The sequence below is a fragment of the Hesperophylax consimilis genome, chromosome 8 (assembly GCF_061612785.1).
Source record: "Hesperophylax consimilis isolate HC1 chromosome 8, BYU_Hcon_1.0, whole genome shotgun sequence".
Classification (NCBI taxonomy): Eukaryota; Metazoa; Arthropoda; class Insecta; order Trichoptera; family Limnephilidae; genus Hesperophylax; species Hesperophylax consimilis.
In genome coordinates, this window is record NC_142843.1 from 30874409 (window position 1) to 30892021 (window position 17613).

General features: G+C 34.5%; 1 protein-coding gene across 1 annotated transcript in view; it reads left to right on the top strand.

Moving 5' to 3' along the window:
* Positions 1–1240: 1240 nt before the first annotated feature.
* LOC149421874 (5-hydroxytryptamine receptor-like) overlaps positions 1241–17613 on the top strand; it is a 186402-nt gene continuing 170029 nt past the window's right edge. Inside the window, exon 1 of the mRNA XM_089634123.1 lies at positions 1241–1438. The gene's annotated coding sequence lies outside the window, so the exon portion shown is untranslated. The remainder of the gene's footprint in view (positions 1439–17613) is intronic.

Below are 17613 nucleotides of genomic sequence, written 5' to 3' on the forward strand. Positions count from 1 at the left end.
GAGCCTCAAATTGCTTTATGTGATTAGAATCGATGACATGTGGAAGTTGGCTCCATTTATGTATTTTATTTTTATTATTTATATATTTCATATTATCACTATTGAGATTTTACCAACTGAGATTGTTGGCAGTAAATTGAAGTTATCTTCACAACAATTAAAGGTCCAGTTGTAACATTTGAATTAGGCACAAGTCGTCATTTGAATGGTCACCGTTAACCGCTTTTGACGTTAACCGGTTCTCAAGTCGGCCCGTTTCAGTGTTTGATTAATTTTTGACCAGCTATCATTTAACGCCTTTGACGCCTTTGTGGTTAAGTAGTTACGATCCTCGGCAAAGAATCCGGAGGTGACGGGTTCAAATTCCCGCAAGCGCAAGTGAATTTTATTTAATTCATTTGTGTTATTTCCATTTACTCGTGCATTTAGAATCAAGTCTCATAAAAAGTTTATTGTGAAATCGTCGTGTTCATTTGGACATTTTTTCAATATTATTGTACCTTGAAGAAAGTTTGAAAAAAGAATTGTCACTGATATTGCGACGCTTCTATGGTATTTAAATACCTACTTACAAATCTTAAGATTTCATGGGAAATTTTAGTTTTGATTTATTGAATAAAATAACATTAGAAACTTAACTTTTTATGCGAGGTCTAATGTTTACAAACTACAAGTTATCTCTAGTTTAGAATATAAGTAAAAAAAACTCGGTAATATTATTATTCCAACTTAACTTTCATTGAGAAAAAAATGGAAATTCTTTTAGTAATTAAGTTGAAACTGCTGTTTATTTATTTTTTATTATTTGCTTATTAAGCGTACAGCGGAATTGGACAAGATTAATAAAAATTCTATATTGTAAAGGCAGCCTCATTCTATTTGGCAAATGAAGCATCTGAAATATTCCATGTTTTTGATCACCATCATTTTGATTCAAAACCCAAAATGCGCGCCAACGCGGTAATCAACGGTCTGAGGTCGATTTGAATGTAACCAACGCGAACCAATGTGAGTAGAATTGAATATAACGGTTAAAGGGATGATATTCGTACATCCCGCTAGTAGGTATACTCGTCTAAACGGTAGCAACAGTTCCCGCTGCTCGGGACGGGCCTGAAGGAGTTCAGGGCGACGCGCGCAGCCCGCCCGCTGACGTCACGCCGCCCTCCACCCGCCCGCCCCGCCCGCCCCGCCCGCCGGCTGCCAATCCGCCAGTTGCCAGTTCGCCGGACCTGACTCCGGGGGTAGACGGTTCCCGCCCGCTCCCAACACTCCTAGACCATCGACTGCGCGAGCCACAAAGTAAACACGAGTGAAAACGTCTGTTAACGTGAGAAGTGTGTGTAGTGTTGGAGAGAACTAGAACTAACCGTGGCTACAGGTCTTCCGCGAATTACCTGTCAGCTCATCTCCTGCCGCTTTCTGCGATCCGTGCACGGTGAGTACCTCCTGGCTTCTAACTCCTGGCTCCTGACTCCTGCTACATTTCCCTTCATCATTTTCTCTACATGAACCAACAGTCTCAAAAAAAAACTTTCCAAATTATAATTTTTATTTATCTAAATAATAATACATATTAATGTTATGGTTCGAGTAAGGTAGCTACTCTTCCACTGCTTATATTAGTGTAACGGCGGGAATTTTAAGTAGGAAGAGGTTTTCGAGTTTGCTCCTCGTGCAGGACTTTGTTGTTGAAGTGGGGAAGGTACCTCCCCTCCCTGAAAGGAAGGTAGCGGAGAAAACCGCCAGGAAAAATGTTTTTTTAAATCTCCAGTATTTCCACAACTTTCACAGGCTACATTTTATAGTATTGACCTAATTGATGTTTGTACTTATACGGTGAATATTTGCACTATATTCAATTACACCTGTACATTGATTTCAATGCAAGTAAACACATTGTAATACTGATCAAATTTCATAATAATCCAAGGTGTAATTTATTCATACTATGCAACAGTGTTGTGAATGCATTCAAGCATTTCATCATATTATTACTTTAACATTAAGATGAGAAATTATTCTATTGTAATAATAGCAAATGAATAAATACCAATGATATCAACATTTTATAACATATTCTATGTTTAAAGCATACCTAAACATTTTTTTATGTGAAGATATTATTCCTGATAATTTCAGTTTATAATTTTTAACTTTATTTTATCCAATTGTAAACCACTGAAAATTAAGAAATTATTTTTTATTGTTGATAACCAAAATAATATTAGAAATTATTTTCCACTGTTTATAACCCTTATATATATTTATATATAAAACTACATGTTTACTTTCGACTTACTCCAAATAGCAATGAAAAAAAATAACTTAAAAAAAAATGTTTTTTACAATAATGCATCGATTTTTATTAGTGTTTTGAAATATTTTGGATTGACTGAGGATTGAACATTCCTCTCCAGGGCCTGGAGTCAACCTCGCTAACAACTGAGCCTAATCCAAATTTTGAAGGATCAACATTTATTTTGCACTTTATCTGCTGTAATATCATAAAATCATACATGTCCGCGTGTGTTTGTGTGATTGATAGAACTCATCATCATCGACGACGAGTTTTTCAGCTGAGTTTCAGCTCGATCTAATTTCGGGAAGTGAGTTAATTTCCACTTTCATTTCATTCATACATTCATCAAGACAACAAAATCGAAATACAAACAAACATATTTAAAGAAATCATTGAGAGTAAAAAATTTTTAAATATTTTTATCTTGATAACACATAATAAGTTTTTATCCAAATGTTTTTAATAATTGCATTAGATATATCTCTGAATGTTTATTCTTTAAACTTGTATTCTTTTTATCTAACTTTATGATTGTAAATTCTCCTGTGTGAATAATTATTTTAATCATTTTCCTTTGTTGCGTGATATTTTTTATATATGACTAAAAGGTATTGAGAAATACCTTCTCGTTAAAAATTGAAAACTTTGAAAGGCGGGAAAATCATAAAGGAAATGCTTGTGGATTAATATACTGAGACAACGTGCATTTCGCGTAACAGTAATAATAATTACTGACGAGCCGAATGAAAACTCTTACGTCATGAAGTTTAGACAGATTTCTCTCTAAAACTTATAAAATTTCATCATCAGATATTATACTTTAAAACACCACGTCCCGCAACGTTTAGAATCGGACCGCTAACAATAACACTCCTCACGTAGATAGCAATAAGGTTTAAATTCCCGTTTGATTCCAGCCGCCTGTTTTGATTTACGCAGGAAATAAACGGTGACCGGATAAATCATCACATCTTTAAAAAAGTTATATAAAGTCATGGAAAGTGATGAAAAAAAACTTTATTAACTGGGTTAAGTAGGTTAGGTTAGGTTAGGTTAATTTTTTTTTCATCGTTTCTAATGATTTTATATCACTTTTTAAAAGTGAACCAAAAAAAAAACCATTACCCAAAAAGGTGCTTTATTTTATTTAGCGCAATTCAGGCATACATATGTAAACGTTTCGCGATCATTTAAAAAAAAACTTAATTTGACATATTATACACTAAAACCATAACCAAAAATGGTTTTGGTTTTATTGTTTAATATGGTTTATAGAAAAAGTAGGAGATTTTGATCATAAAAGCAATTTTCATTGTATGTAATAGTTCATCTGAAATATTTCCAAGTTATCACATAATTTTCGAACCAAAAATAAGTTTTGTTTTTAGTAGTGACTTAAATAAGAAAAGAGAGATTCTTGAAAGCTTGGACGAAGCAGTATCAAAAAAACTCTCGTAATTAGTAGGCAAAGATAAATCTTCGTTCCAGAAATTGCAGCGTGTTATTTAGTTTCCAAGCTGCCGTAATCTCTTTACTCGGCAAACTTCTGAAACTGCATATTTCATCCCCCAACCCCCGTTGGGTCGGTAATGGATGTGCGCGTATTAACCCTCTATTGGTATTGAACCCTTTCACAACACACTCACTTACCCACTTTCACACTCACACACCCTTACCCACTTTCACACACACACACAGGGCTGACCCTATGCGGGCGGAATTGGAGCAGTCCGCTCCGGACGCCGAATTGTAAAGGCGCCGAGGCGCTGATAATACCTGACACCTAATAGTTTTAACACGTCGCCCTTGAAATTATTTTTTTTGCAAAAACAGCGCTACACAAATATACAAATTATTCGAATATTATTAGGCGTCTACTGGTTTTGTCAATGGGCGTCAACATTTTACTCGCGCCAGACATCGTTTCGCTCAGAGCCGGCTCTGCAAACACACATCCCCACACTTATCCACTTTTACATACACAAACTTATACATTAAGTCTATGCACTCGCTCACGTCGACCCTTAATCCTTTGTGTTTTTTTTTAAGTGAGTGATTTTAACTACATTTTGTCTAACCCATTTTGTACCCTTTGAGACCCAAATATTTTTCAAATAACAATAGAATAACATTATCAATACAAAAAACTCAAATTTGAGAAATTATTGTCCTGAGATTCTATTAAATTAATATTATTTCAGATCTTATAAAGTAAAGCTTCTAAGTCAGGTATTATTTTAGATTATGATTTGTATTGTCCGAATAATACCCATTTACAAATGATCTTTTTTATAGAAATATTTATATGACCAAATCCTTAAGCTCTTACCAATCAAAGCATTTTTCTTTTTATAACAATGGAATTCACTCGCATTATTCTGATTACAAAAATTGTAGGGTGAAAATAATTGAAACGTTCCGGTTATCAAAATTGTCCATTAAATTCACTTGATTGAATTAGAAATTGAAATGATGTTTGAAAAGGTCAGAGATCGGAGGCGCTGGCAAATGAAATTCAACAATGTAGCTGTACTGGGTGGTTCATAGTGTGCACAGCTGCAGCACGCAGTCTGTATTTTGATCCTGTATCAGGTGGTCCATGAATTGCGGAAGTTTGCCTTTAGTCTGTAGTAAGTGCCCTAGAGCCTTCTAAGTTTGCCTTTAGCCTTATAGGGTTAAGGCTCTCGACTACGGATCTGAAGGATATGAATGTTTGCAAAGTAAATTCTATTCAATTAAATTGTGTTGTTTCACAATTATTTCAATAAAAATAATATGTGCTCTTATATTTGTTGCATGTTACAGAGTGGAAGACACTCTCAGTATCACCCTCGTGAAAGAACACTATTCAGAATTGAAACATTACTTTAAATGGTATGTTTGGCGCCCAGTTCTGAATAGTTAGGTAAATCTCCACCTTCTTCTACCACATCTTTTTACCTCCGTACTTCCGTCTCACGAGATACCCCAACAAATTGGGCATGTCCTAGTCTCACTGGATCCAGACGGTTGGGAGCAATTGGGAATCTTGTACAGTATTTACATAAAATAAAAATAAAAATCGGCTGTCCTAAAATCGGCAAGTTATTGCCCGTAGTACGCAACGAAGTCTGTACCGTGATCTTGTGTCCGGGTGTTCCTTGAATAGTTGAGCTTTGCCTTTAGACTGTAGCAAGTGACCAGAAACCTTCTGAAGTTTGCCTTTAGTCTGTCAGATGGCAGGAAGTTGCTTTCAGCACACGGCCAGAATTATGTCTTATGGGGAGTGGTCCATGCCTTCAGCCAGCAGCTTGTTGTCTGTAGCATGTAGATTATATCATGTTCCTATGGCAAGTTGTCTAGTTACCTGCAGAAGTTCGCTTTTAAAACTGTATCAGATGGTCTACGGTATTTAGATTTAGTCTACGGAAGTTCGCAGGCTGTATTAGGTGGCCTACAGCATAGAGTGAATCTCATGTAGTACAAAGCCGCCTTTCTGATTCCGTAGCAGATGGCCTATTATAACTGGCTGAGTGTTATAGTTATCCCGTCTCCTATGGCCGATGGAAAATAGCTCGTAACGCTAATCGTATCCATTATGTCTTGGAAACGAAAAGGGAGAAGGGGGGGATTAAGTCTCGCAATACGAAAGAGAGTCACTAATTATATCGGTGTATTATTTTTAGGATATTAAGTCTAATAAATTTACGGTCGGCGCACAATTAACGTCACTGCTTTCGTGAAATATGTGTAATTTTGTACCGACTGTATTTTTTAATGTACGGTACCTACCTAAATGAATTAATAACGTATTTTTCGATACAGTTTTTCTTCTAAACAGAAAAATTACTAAGTAATAGTTTCTGTGCTAATTTTCATTACTACTTATTAAAGTGATATAAAAAAGCTTGTGTTTTTGATTAGAAAATTTATTTGGCTGGAAATATTATAGATGCGAAATACTTCGAACAGACCAAATCATGCCGGTATAATGTTTTGATGCACGAAGAAAAATGGTCCTGTTAAAAAAGTGACAGCGTGCTAAGTTCCCGATAAAACATTAGTCATTCGAAATGTATCGAGAATACGTTTTCTTTTCCTATTATATATCATGACGACATGTTACAATATAAGTATATCAGTATTTGTATGAACATGTGTTCCGCTGTCCGCATAAAAGATTGCTGTTGACATCAGAAAAGTATCAACTTTGTTACGAACACTTTCAATTTATTCGTAATAGGCCCGTAATTCCATTTTAATCAAGATAATTTGAGCAGATTTTTAAAAAATTAACAGTATTTCATATCACAGTAAGTTTTCTCCGTGTGCGTACAATCTTCTACTTACTAACCTTTTTGAGATTTACTTTTATTGTGTAATCTGGAAAAATAAGCAAGACCGAAAAACATTTGAAGATTTGTGCTCGTGTTTCAAAAACATAATAGAAAAAGCTTTTTGGAAATGTTTTTTTTTTTCATAAATCGTTGTGTCAATTTTAATATTATCGCCGCCATCGCAAGGAGTATCTGAAATATTTTTGTCAAATCTTATAAGATGAAGCAATCTGTTACAGAAGAAATGGTAACCTTTAAGTTAAAATGTATTATGTTTCTAACCGCTTTCTCACTGATCTTTTTAATGTATATAATTTCTTCAAAGGTTGCAGGAAAACACCAACCCGTAATCCAATACTCAAGAAACAAGAATATTTTATTTCAATTATATTTCATTCCAATAAACATGGTAAAATCACTCCTAGATAAAATAATGTTCTTGAATAGTAAAACGGTTGCCATGCAAAATTATTTCAACCCAAAAAAAATTTAATACGTTTTATAAAAGTGTTGCTAAACGAACAAGATAAATCGCCTGTTATTGTAAATTGCCGAACAATTGTCTTGCCCGTCAATAGTCTTGCCAGGCAAGGTGCAAGCCGTCAATAGACCTGTGTCCGGTCAAGATTGCCTTAGTATATATGTTACAGTCATAGTGTTTAAATAGCCACTATACATAATGACTGGTCATTATAAATAATAACAAAATTGTTTAGTCAATGTAATAAATTAATCACTTTATGATACCTTCTTCCGGATATTATTCATAATATCGGGTCAAAGTTAGCGATAGTAATAAATACGGTCCAACTAACTTGTTACCCCCCTATCCTTACCTAACCTAATAACTTAACCTAACCTAACCTATCATAACCTTACCTAACCTATTCAAACCTAACCTAACCTAACCTATGATAACCGAACCTAACCTAACCTATCATAACCCAACCTAACCTAACCTAAGCTACAATAACCCAACCTAGTTTAAATTCACTTTATAAATTAAAGGCAAATTGAAATATAATTTTATAATCTTAACCTATATCTACTTGTTTTATTACTTTATGCAAGTCCTCGAAGACATTATATAAAATTGCTAGTTAATGTGATTAATTCTGTGTCAATTATTACTTTGTCTAAATTGGATAGGCATTATAAATGGCTGGATAGTATATATAATATCCGGATTTATTACTTCGGCTGTAACATATGTATAAGTCAATAAAACGATATCCTGCAATAATATTCGGTATTTGATGACCTTCGTGATTGAAGGGTTAAGTATCTTGTTTAGCAATCCAAAGGACGCAGGTTGTTATTTTTTATGTGATTTATTTAAGTTATTTCACTATTTAATCATTTAAAATTAAATGAAGTATATTTGCCGCATGTTTCAAAGTTGAAGATACTGACAATATCGCCCTGGTGTATGTCTTTAGCCGTGTTTATTGACCAGATCAGTTTAAATTCAGTAAAGTCAATCCAAAGGAGTAATTTTACAAAACTCAAAATTACGCTGGAACTTAATTTATTTTTCAAGACAATTTGTTTTTCTTTTTCTCTAACTTTATTACTATACTAAAATAAAGTCGCTATCTGCGTCTGTCTGTTAGTGCGCTTGTTCTTCTAAAGTAAACAACAGATTTTGATAAAGTTTTAACTATCATTTAGAGAATTTCTTCCGAAAGATTTATTTATTTAAAAGATGCATATTATATTTATAGAAAGTTGACGTTTTGTAATCAAGTCGTAAAAAAATCTTTTCGGGTGCATATATTGCTAACGCTGGCCAAACCTTATAAGATACACCAAAGTAACGTACTACAGAATTGTATATATTAAAGAGGCCTCACAACCTTAATACTGTACCCTAAAACATTTATAAGTCCCCGAGCAATGCCGGAGGCACGTCCGATAGTTGTACCTAAAACTAGATGACATGAACCCAGCTTTGCTCGAATTTTCTCTACTTTCTTTTCTATACAAACCTTCCAGAAGAAATTCTCTAAATGATAATAAAAACACTATCGAAATCCATTGCGAAATTTAAAAGAACTTAGCGCGCAAACAGACAGACGCGGATAGTGACTTTATTTTATACTATTTGGAGATTAGAGACATTAAAGGTAATAAAACTTGGATATCACTGTATGCGTAAGATGAATATAAATACGAGAAGCGTAACAACTTTTGTTGTACAGTTGAAACTGGATAGGTAATAAACGGTTGTTGATTCATTAAAATTACTTTTTTATTGCTTATTTTTTTATTAAGTCATTTACATATATCAATGTGTTTTTGTTCTTTTGTCGAGTTTACTTATTGTCTCTTTTATGTTCTTATTTACCGTCTTTTATTTGTATTACTCTGCGCGTGTTTTCATGAAATTTTCAATTCATCTGATTTTCTAGCATACCTGTAAGAAATAGGAAAATCCTTTAAGCTAAACCCTTTGTTCAGAATATATTTTATGTACAATAATGATATTTTGAATAAATCGGTAGGTATCACACCCAGTGGAAAAACCCAAATACAAAATAAGGGTCTGACAACAGCCCGGTGGGCTCATTTAGCATTTTAACGGATTTAGTTTGATACTCAGAGCGGAAAACCAACTTAATCCCTTTTCAACACATGTTATGTTTTGTGACAAGGTCTGTAATAACTACTAATCTATGGGTTTATAGCATTTCTTTCTGTAACGAAAAGAAACGTTATATTTTGTACGAATGACGGCGGTGGAAGTCGCGGGTTGAAATCCCGGCGCGCTCAAGTAAATTTTATTTGATTAATTTGTGTTATTTAACAAATTACTCATTTAAAATAGTATGTAGTATATTTACGGCACGTTTCAGAATGCAAGATACTCCCAGTTTCGCCCTGGTGTCAGACCATTATTCAGAATTGAAACGATACTTGAAATGACTTTGGTCGTGTTTGGTGACCAGATCTGAACAACTAGGTACTTCCCAACCTTCCTTTTTACTGTCTCCTTCCCCTCCACACTACCTCCAGCCTCAAAAAATACCTCAATTTGGATGCCATAGACTGACTGGCTCCCGACGGTTGGGAGCAGTTATAACTGTTGTTCGGTCTCACATAAAAAATTTATGTTTATAATTTTTGGATGTCCTCATGAAAATAATTTGTCTTAGGGCCTACGTCGTCCTTTGATATCCTGTATGGAGGGCCTGTTAAAGAGAAGCTACAAGCCTAAAATGTGTATATTCTTGGTATACCTTATATTGTAGGTAATAGGCATTCAAATCGCTTGACAAACGGAGTCAAGAAACGTTCGATTTCAAGCACAAAACTGTTTTTTATTTATTTTGTAAAAGAAAGCAATAAAGTTAATCAAGTGAAACTGTCACAGATAATCTTAGCTATAATGCAATATTTTTTTTAAGTTATTTCCTTTACATGTTCATACATTTCTATTGAAAAAAAATTTTTTTTAGTAGTTTACATTTATATTTTTTATTGAGTAATTTATTTTTTTATTTGTATACTCAAGCGAAATGATAGGAGAACCTTCAATTTATCTAAAGCATATTTTTTAGTATTCATAATGTACACCAATTCGTTATAAAGATTAATCATTAAGCTTCGCCTTAAGAAAAGGAAGAGAGTAAGTTCTGGGAAGGAAAAAAGTATGAGGGGTGGGTAGGAATCTGGGACCACTGTGTCCAGGAGTGACATATTATGAATTCATCCCTCGTGGGCAGATGTACCCGCTACCAAGACCTGGACAAACCTCACCCTATGAACCTAGGTACCCTTGCTAAGTTACCAAACGTATCGACCGACTATGGTAGAAGTGTTGGTTATTCAAAGAATGGTTCCCGGGATGGCGGTATCCATTCCCGCCTCCCAAATTGTATAACATTATATTTTTAAAGCCTTAGTTGAAACTCTTGTGTGGTATTCACATTTAATATAATGTATCTATCGCCGAGGCGAGAATCGAACAGAAAACCTCGTGACCCAAATCAAACCTTCAACATAAATCGAGGTGTTGTTCAAACGCGTAGATATTACTCCACGGAGATGGCGGCTTGTAGCCAATCATTATTATCGTAGCCCGTAGCCCGTAGCCCGTAGCACGTAGCACGTAGCATGTAGCATGTTGCTCGGTAGCGAATAGTGGAAAGCTCGTAGCGGATAGTCGATCGCCTGTCACACCACTACACTAGCAACCAGCAACTACACCACAGCAGCCGGCAGCCACTCAATATCATACTCATTCCTATCGTACACAAACATTAGGCCCCTAACTATATTTTCTAAATTAATTATTTGCGGTAGAACATCATTAAGCCCACAAACCAATCCAAATAATATCGTACGCCGTTTCATTTCGGCTTGAAGGCTTCTGGCACGGCCAGAGTTACGATATTTCACACTCAAAGTAGAATAATAATATATTATGTAGTTTATTATAAGTGGCTAGGTCAGTTTATATTTACTAAGAAATGTATGAAATGGGATTCCGTTCAAATATAACTTTTTATGAATTAAAACACTTGTATGAAAATGCTTCACATTTTGGCGAGAAAAAGTATAATTTTCCAATTTTGATCAATCTGTTTATGATCTCAATTTTTGTATTTATGACCATGTGAATAAAGCTCAAACAATTGAGATAATAATACGTATTATTATATAATTATTTGTAGTTCAGAATCACCCTGTTCGTGCTATTGGTTGCAATTTTTTATTTAGTTATTTTATAGACCATAAACAGTATTAATATTAATTTAATATTCGGCGGATGATGGAAAAGAAACAGACCAATTATAAATGTTCAAAGATGGTGTTTAGTGAATGTATACTAAAATATAAAAAGCAGAACTAATTGCAAATATAAAAGCCAAACTAAGTAACAAGTATAAAAAATATATAAAAATGGACGTAGAACAAATGTAGTTAACCTATATAATGCAATATACAACAATATATATGTTTATAAGTGTTCATGACGAATATTAATGATATGAATAAAATAATAAACCTAAATAGTGTTTTAAGGGGTTTTTAACTGTAATGTGGAGGGTAAATTTTATTTGATTAATTTGTGTTATTTCACGAATTACACATATAAAGTAATTTTTTTTTTTTTAGTTTTTTAGTTTTTTTTATTAGTAAAAAAAAGATACACGAATTACATAATATAACAATTACATCATATAATTACACAATATAGTAGGTTATTAATTACATAATATAAGTATTCGATGTACCCCCATAAATAAGCAGGGCTTGTGTGTATGGGGGTGTTGTTATATTTGTTTATATTTGGTACGATTCAGTTCAACTGTTCGGAATACTTTTAAGGTGGCTTTTGAATTCGTTTATATTTGCATTCATGTTTCTAATTTTTTCTGGTAATGAGTTAAAAAATTTAACTCCTTTCAAATATTTAGTATATTTGAAACTCATTCCAGATTGAAAGATTTTCTCAGTATTGTCCTGGTGAAAGACCGCCTTTCGGAATTGAAACGTTGCTTTAAATGGCTTTAGCCTTGTTTAGCAGATCTGAATATCTAATATTCTTCCTTCAATTTCCTCTTTCTCAACTCTTTCCCTTTCCCACTACCTTCAGCCCCACAACATACCCTAATTGAGGATTCTAACAATATTAATGTAATGTCTTATTACACTGGTATATATTTATTTTGAATTATGCATTATCTTACTGCTCTTATATTATTAACTGCATAACTTGCAATAGTGTTTTTGTGTACACATTAATTGTTCTTTAATTTATTGCTATTATTTTCCTGCTTACCACTGTACGCTTGTAATTCGATTATCACCGTATTGTAAAAGCCATTTTATGGCGTTTGAATAAATAAATAAATTATTGTGGATGCCAGTCTCACTGGCTCGAGACAGTTGGGGGACTCTTGGAAAAATCCTTTAGCTGTTTGTTTCTGAGTTAACGCCATTATTTCTGCACTGATCGTCGGAATTGTGTGCAACTTCCAACTCCCCTCTCGATTTTGCGCCCTGGTCACAAATTCAATCTGCCCCTACGTTGAATCCGGAACTGGTTTCATTGCAAATATATATATTGTAGATTAAGCTTTCCGTATCGGTGAATATGAATCTAACGGCGGGTTTACTATCATTTCCCCTTTTTGATCCTATTCAAATAATAAAATTGGAATCCACTATTCACCACTTTTATGTTGACTGTTAAGTTCCAGCAGTTCACAAAAGGGTTCTTAAACCTACAATGATGTGTGACATTGAGACTTAGAAGTGACAGAGGAAGGTCGGAAGTAAACTGAGTACAATATAAAATAAATCTTAAGATGAATGTATGGTAAAACTACGCAGGGCAGCATTTCAAATGAGGAAATCAGAGCACAGCTGCCGTGAGCTTATTGAACAAGATGGCGATGCAATGCGAAGTACCTAATACAAAATCTTGTTGATGAGAAAGATGTTTTTAGATTGAAATTTTGATCGCCTAGAAATATTAATAATTTTAATGTTTTTACTAAATTATATCTATAATGTTTTTAGTTCTTCTCATTAGGAGATTTACGCGGAAGGGAACTAGGTTTAGGATAGGGGGTTTTCAGTGACTTTCATTTCATGGTTTAGATGAAGTTTTTTCAGTAACAATGTTTTTAAAATTCTAGTCAGTTCTTTTTCCGATTTGATGGACATAATGTAGTTATTTTTTTGTTACTTTTTGGGGTAAAGTCTACAAAATTAGGGAGGTGATTCTATATGATAGTAGAAGTAAAAACATAAAATAACTGATTTCTTAAATTCTGTTGTTTTTTTCCCTACAAAAATAGTTTTCAACTTTAGATTATAATTTTCTCCATACAAAAAATTCAAATATTGTACGTGAAAACTAACTCGAAACATTGAAATTTCTAAAAAAATTATTCATAATTTTTTACTTGTACTATGATGTAGAATCACATCCCAAAGTTAGTGCACATTACCCCTCGGACACCATGTATAACTTTACAACAAAAAGACAGAGTTCTTTAAATTAAATACTGAGATTACAACAAATCTTTACCTTTTGATTTTAGAGCATTTTTTATGAGCCTGGGAAAAAATGAAGTATCATGCCTATAAAAAATGCTTTATTTAGTAAAATCTCCTAAAATCCAACCCCTTTTCGTATATGGTTTAATTTCATGACGTGGCAAATTAACATACAAGATGAAGCAAAACAGCCAGTCCAGCTTTGAAGGGCCAGTAATCCCATGTGGTCCCCTCCAGGAACCTAGAAGTGGTCTCATTGTGACGGGAGGGTCGTGCCGTTTTCAGTTGTTGTCATGGTTTGGTCCGGACAACATCGGGACTTCCATCCACACGTCTTTCCGTCGCCAACCAGCGAGTCTTCCGGCTGCAATTTGAGACTTCTTGGGGCTACCTGAAGGAAAATATTTTTGACATGTGCTAAAATGCGGCTGAAAACTTCAGAAATCGCCTTCATTAATGTATTGCTGCAGGGGGGCATCATCTTTCTGAAGCATCGTCAGGACTTGATGCATAAAACGTCAAAATGCACCGAATAGAATAAAATTAACCCCATTTCAGAAAGTTTCGCCGTTTTTTAATAGCCTTTCAAAACTTATTTGTCTTTTTCGCACTCTATTTTGCCGCACCCTGTATTTGGATTATGATCGGAAAACATTTTAATGTCTTTTGTCCGATCTTCACGAAATAAAATAAAACTTGAATTTTCACGATGTTTTTTTTTGTACAAATCAAAACAGGCGGCCGGTGTTGAACGGGAATTTCAACCACAAAACTATACAAATTGAATTCAATAAATAAATAAACCACATCGTTACCTGCGTAAGTAGTGCACGATTTCACCCGATCCCAAATGGAAGGCTTAGATGACTTCGAGTGTCAACAAAATATATTTTATAGTGATTACCTCACAAGAGTCCCAACTGCTCCCGTCTGGAGCCAGTGAGACTATGGCATCCCCGATTGGGGGATGTTGTGAGACTGAAGGTAAGTGGGGAAGGGAAAGAGGAAGGTGGGGAAGTACCTGGCTATTCAGATCTAGTCACTAAACACGGCTAAAGCCATTTGGAGCAACGTTTCAATTCTGAATGGTGGTCTTACACCAGGGCGATACTGGTAGTATCTTCCACTCTGGAACGTGCCGCAAATATACTATATATTATTTTAATTATTTAATTGTGAAATAACACAAATTAATCAAATAAAATTTATTTGCGCACGCCGGGTTCGAACCCGCGACCTTCGGAATGGCAGTCCAATGCGTTACCACTGGACTATGCCGGCCGTCAATATATGATGCGATTGATGAAAAAATATGTCGAAGACGCCTCATGAAGACATGGCACCATCGAGCGAATCACAAACTTGAATCGGGTCAAATCATGAGTTGAAATACCAGAAAAGTGTATTTTAGTCGTTATGCAAAAAGTGAAGCCAAGTTAAATGTTAAGCTTTCCATACTCTTCCTACCCCAACTGGAAAATGGCTTAAGGGTTTGTTATTTAGTAAGTAAGATGAAATCGCTTAAATGGTTTTACGAGGGCCACAGCGGTGGGTTATTTAATTTGGAAATTAATCTAACTGTTAGCAGCAAGTAGGTAGGTACTAGGTACTTCTCGATATGTGTGTTGAGAATGGAATAGGCAGAAAACCCGTATAAATTAAATGCTCAACACCCTTCGGCCGGAGGCTCATTTGACGAACCACTCTGTTTGGTTGTGAAGGGTTATCTAGATCTGGCTGCCCTATTTTACTTGACTCCGTTTTTAAGTACTTAGTATAAATTTGACCAGAATGTGGACTCCGGGACCAATAAAAGGTTTTTGTATAATTGGTACCTTGCCTGCCCTTTTCTTAGCAAAATCGTTTTGTTAATTTACAAAATACAATGATTTTAACCTCTATTAACATTAGAATATAAAATAAATTTGGTCGACTTTGATCGCTGTTGTTCCGTAAATAAATACGTAGATTTTAACAACTGCTTGTCCTGTTTAATTCAGATCTGTTTTCTGCCTGTGGTGGCTCATGACTGTTGGAGTGCTTAGATTAAAAATTGTATTGTAACCGAAAATAATGGATAATTATTTCAGTAAAGTTTTCTGGTATTTAAAATAAATGTGGCAAATCTTCGTCTCTCGACTTCTTGTATAGCGATCTATATAAATAAATAATATATTAAATAAATAAATGTTATTGCACACAATACAATCCAATGTTTCATTTGCATATTATTTCAATCTAGCACAAAATCACGAGCTGCCTCTGTTTTTTGTTTTTTTTTTCTTGCTTTCGAGCACGTGACACTTAGGGTCCCAAAAAGGATCGGCCATGTTGTTTGTAAACAGAAAATCATTTCTTCCAATGCCATGTATTTCAAAAGTGTATTTTCTTGAAAATACCTCTCTATTTGTGCCGACCCTTTGGGACACCACATTTATGTTCCCGGAGGCTGCTACTTCCTGTAACGCGTTGTATTAGGGTGTTTATTTATGGATTTTCACAATTCTTTTTCTGTGTGCCTATGTTTTGAGGGCCCTGGGCTAAAACCCTTTTAGAACTGCGTCAAATCCGGCACTGGTGGGCTATTAAATTAAATAATGTATATTAATAGAGAATGTTCGACTATATTGCATAAATTTCAATGAATGCTCTAGTTTAGCTAGCGGTGGAAGCTACATTCTAGACAGAATGCAATTTTCCGGATAAACTTGCATTTCCATCATTTCTGATCATCCAGTGAAATTTCTCCGCGATTCAATGAAATCATAACATTTTGTCTTTGTATTCAAAGCCAACTATGATTAATGTTTTAACCTGTAGCAGAGGTTAATAAAAATCCCACGTAAATGGCAATTATTTTACTTTATTATTAACATATTACTAGGATTTTAATATTATTTAAACATTCATTATTGTAAGTACATTTAGCAATTCGATCATCAACAAGCAATGGCAAAGGCAAGATAGATTCTTTCACGTAATGTCTTGGTATATTCTAGTAGGTGTTGCCATTTTTTGATGATTTAGACTGTCCCAAAATATTATTTCTTTTCTAATGGCAACTATCGTTTGACGGCCGGCGTGGTCTAGTGGAATACGCTTTTGACTACAGATCCGAAGGTCGCGGGTTCGAACCCGGCGTGCGCAAATAAATTTTATTTGATTAATTTGTGTTATTTCACAATTAATTAATTAAAATAATATATAGTATATTTGCGGCACGTTCCAGAGTGGAAGATACTCTCAGTATCGCCCTGGTGTAAGACCACCATTCAGAATTGAAACGTTGCTTGAAATGGCTTTAGCCGTGTTTGGTGACCAGATCTGAATAGCCAGGTACTTCCCCACCTTCCTCTTTCCCATCTCCCTCCCCTCCCCAATACCCTCAGCCTCACAACATACCCCAATTGGGGATGCCATAGTCTCACTGGCTCCAGACGGGAGCAGTTGGGACTCTTGTGCGGTAATACTGTAAAAAAAAAAAAAAAAAAAAAAAAAAAAATATCTGTATGAAAATAATTATCGTATAAAGCAAAGATTTTTCAAATGGATCCCAATGTAGTTTTCATATGGAGATCGTTATGAAAAAAAAAACAAATGAAAAATGCTTTCAATTCCGGAATCCAACTTGCAGGATAAAGATTTCATTATATTTGCTAATATCCGATAAAAAAGAACGTCAGACGAAGAAGGCTTTTAAATCTTCAAAATAAAGCATATAAAAATAACGGTGATGAGGAATTCCAGTAATTTTTTAATTTTTTACGTTGTGAATGTTCATCTTCTAAGTTAAATATCATATTTATCAGTTAAAATAATGATCAAAGTTTGCATTTTCAAAGCCCGCCAAAACGATCGAAATTCTACTGAGTACGCGTGACGTCACACGTACCTCGAGTTTGTCGGTTAACTAGAAGGTCAATCCCACTTGGGTCGGTAAGAAAAACATACAATTAAAATAATTAGTAAAATTTGTAAAAT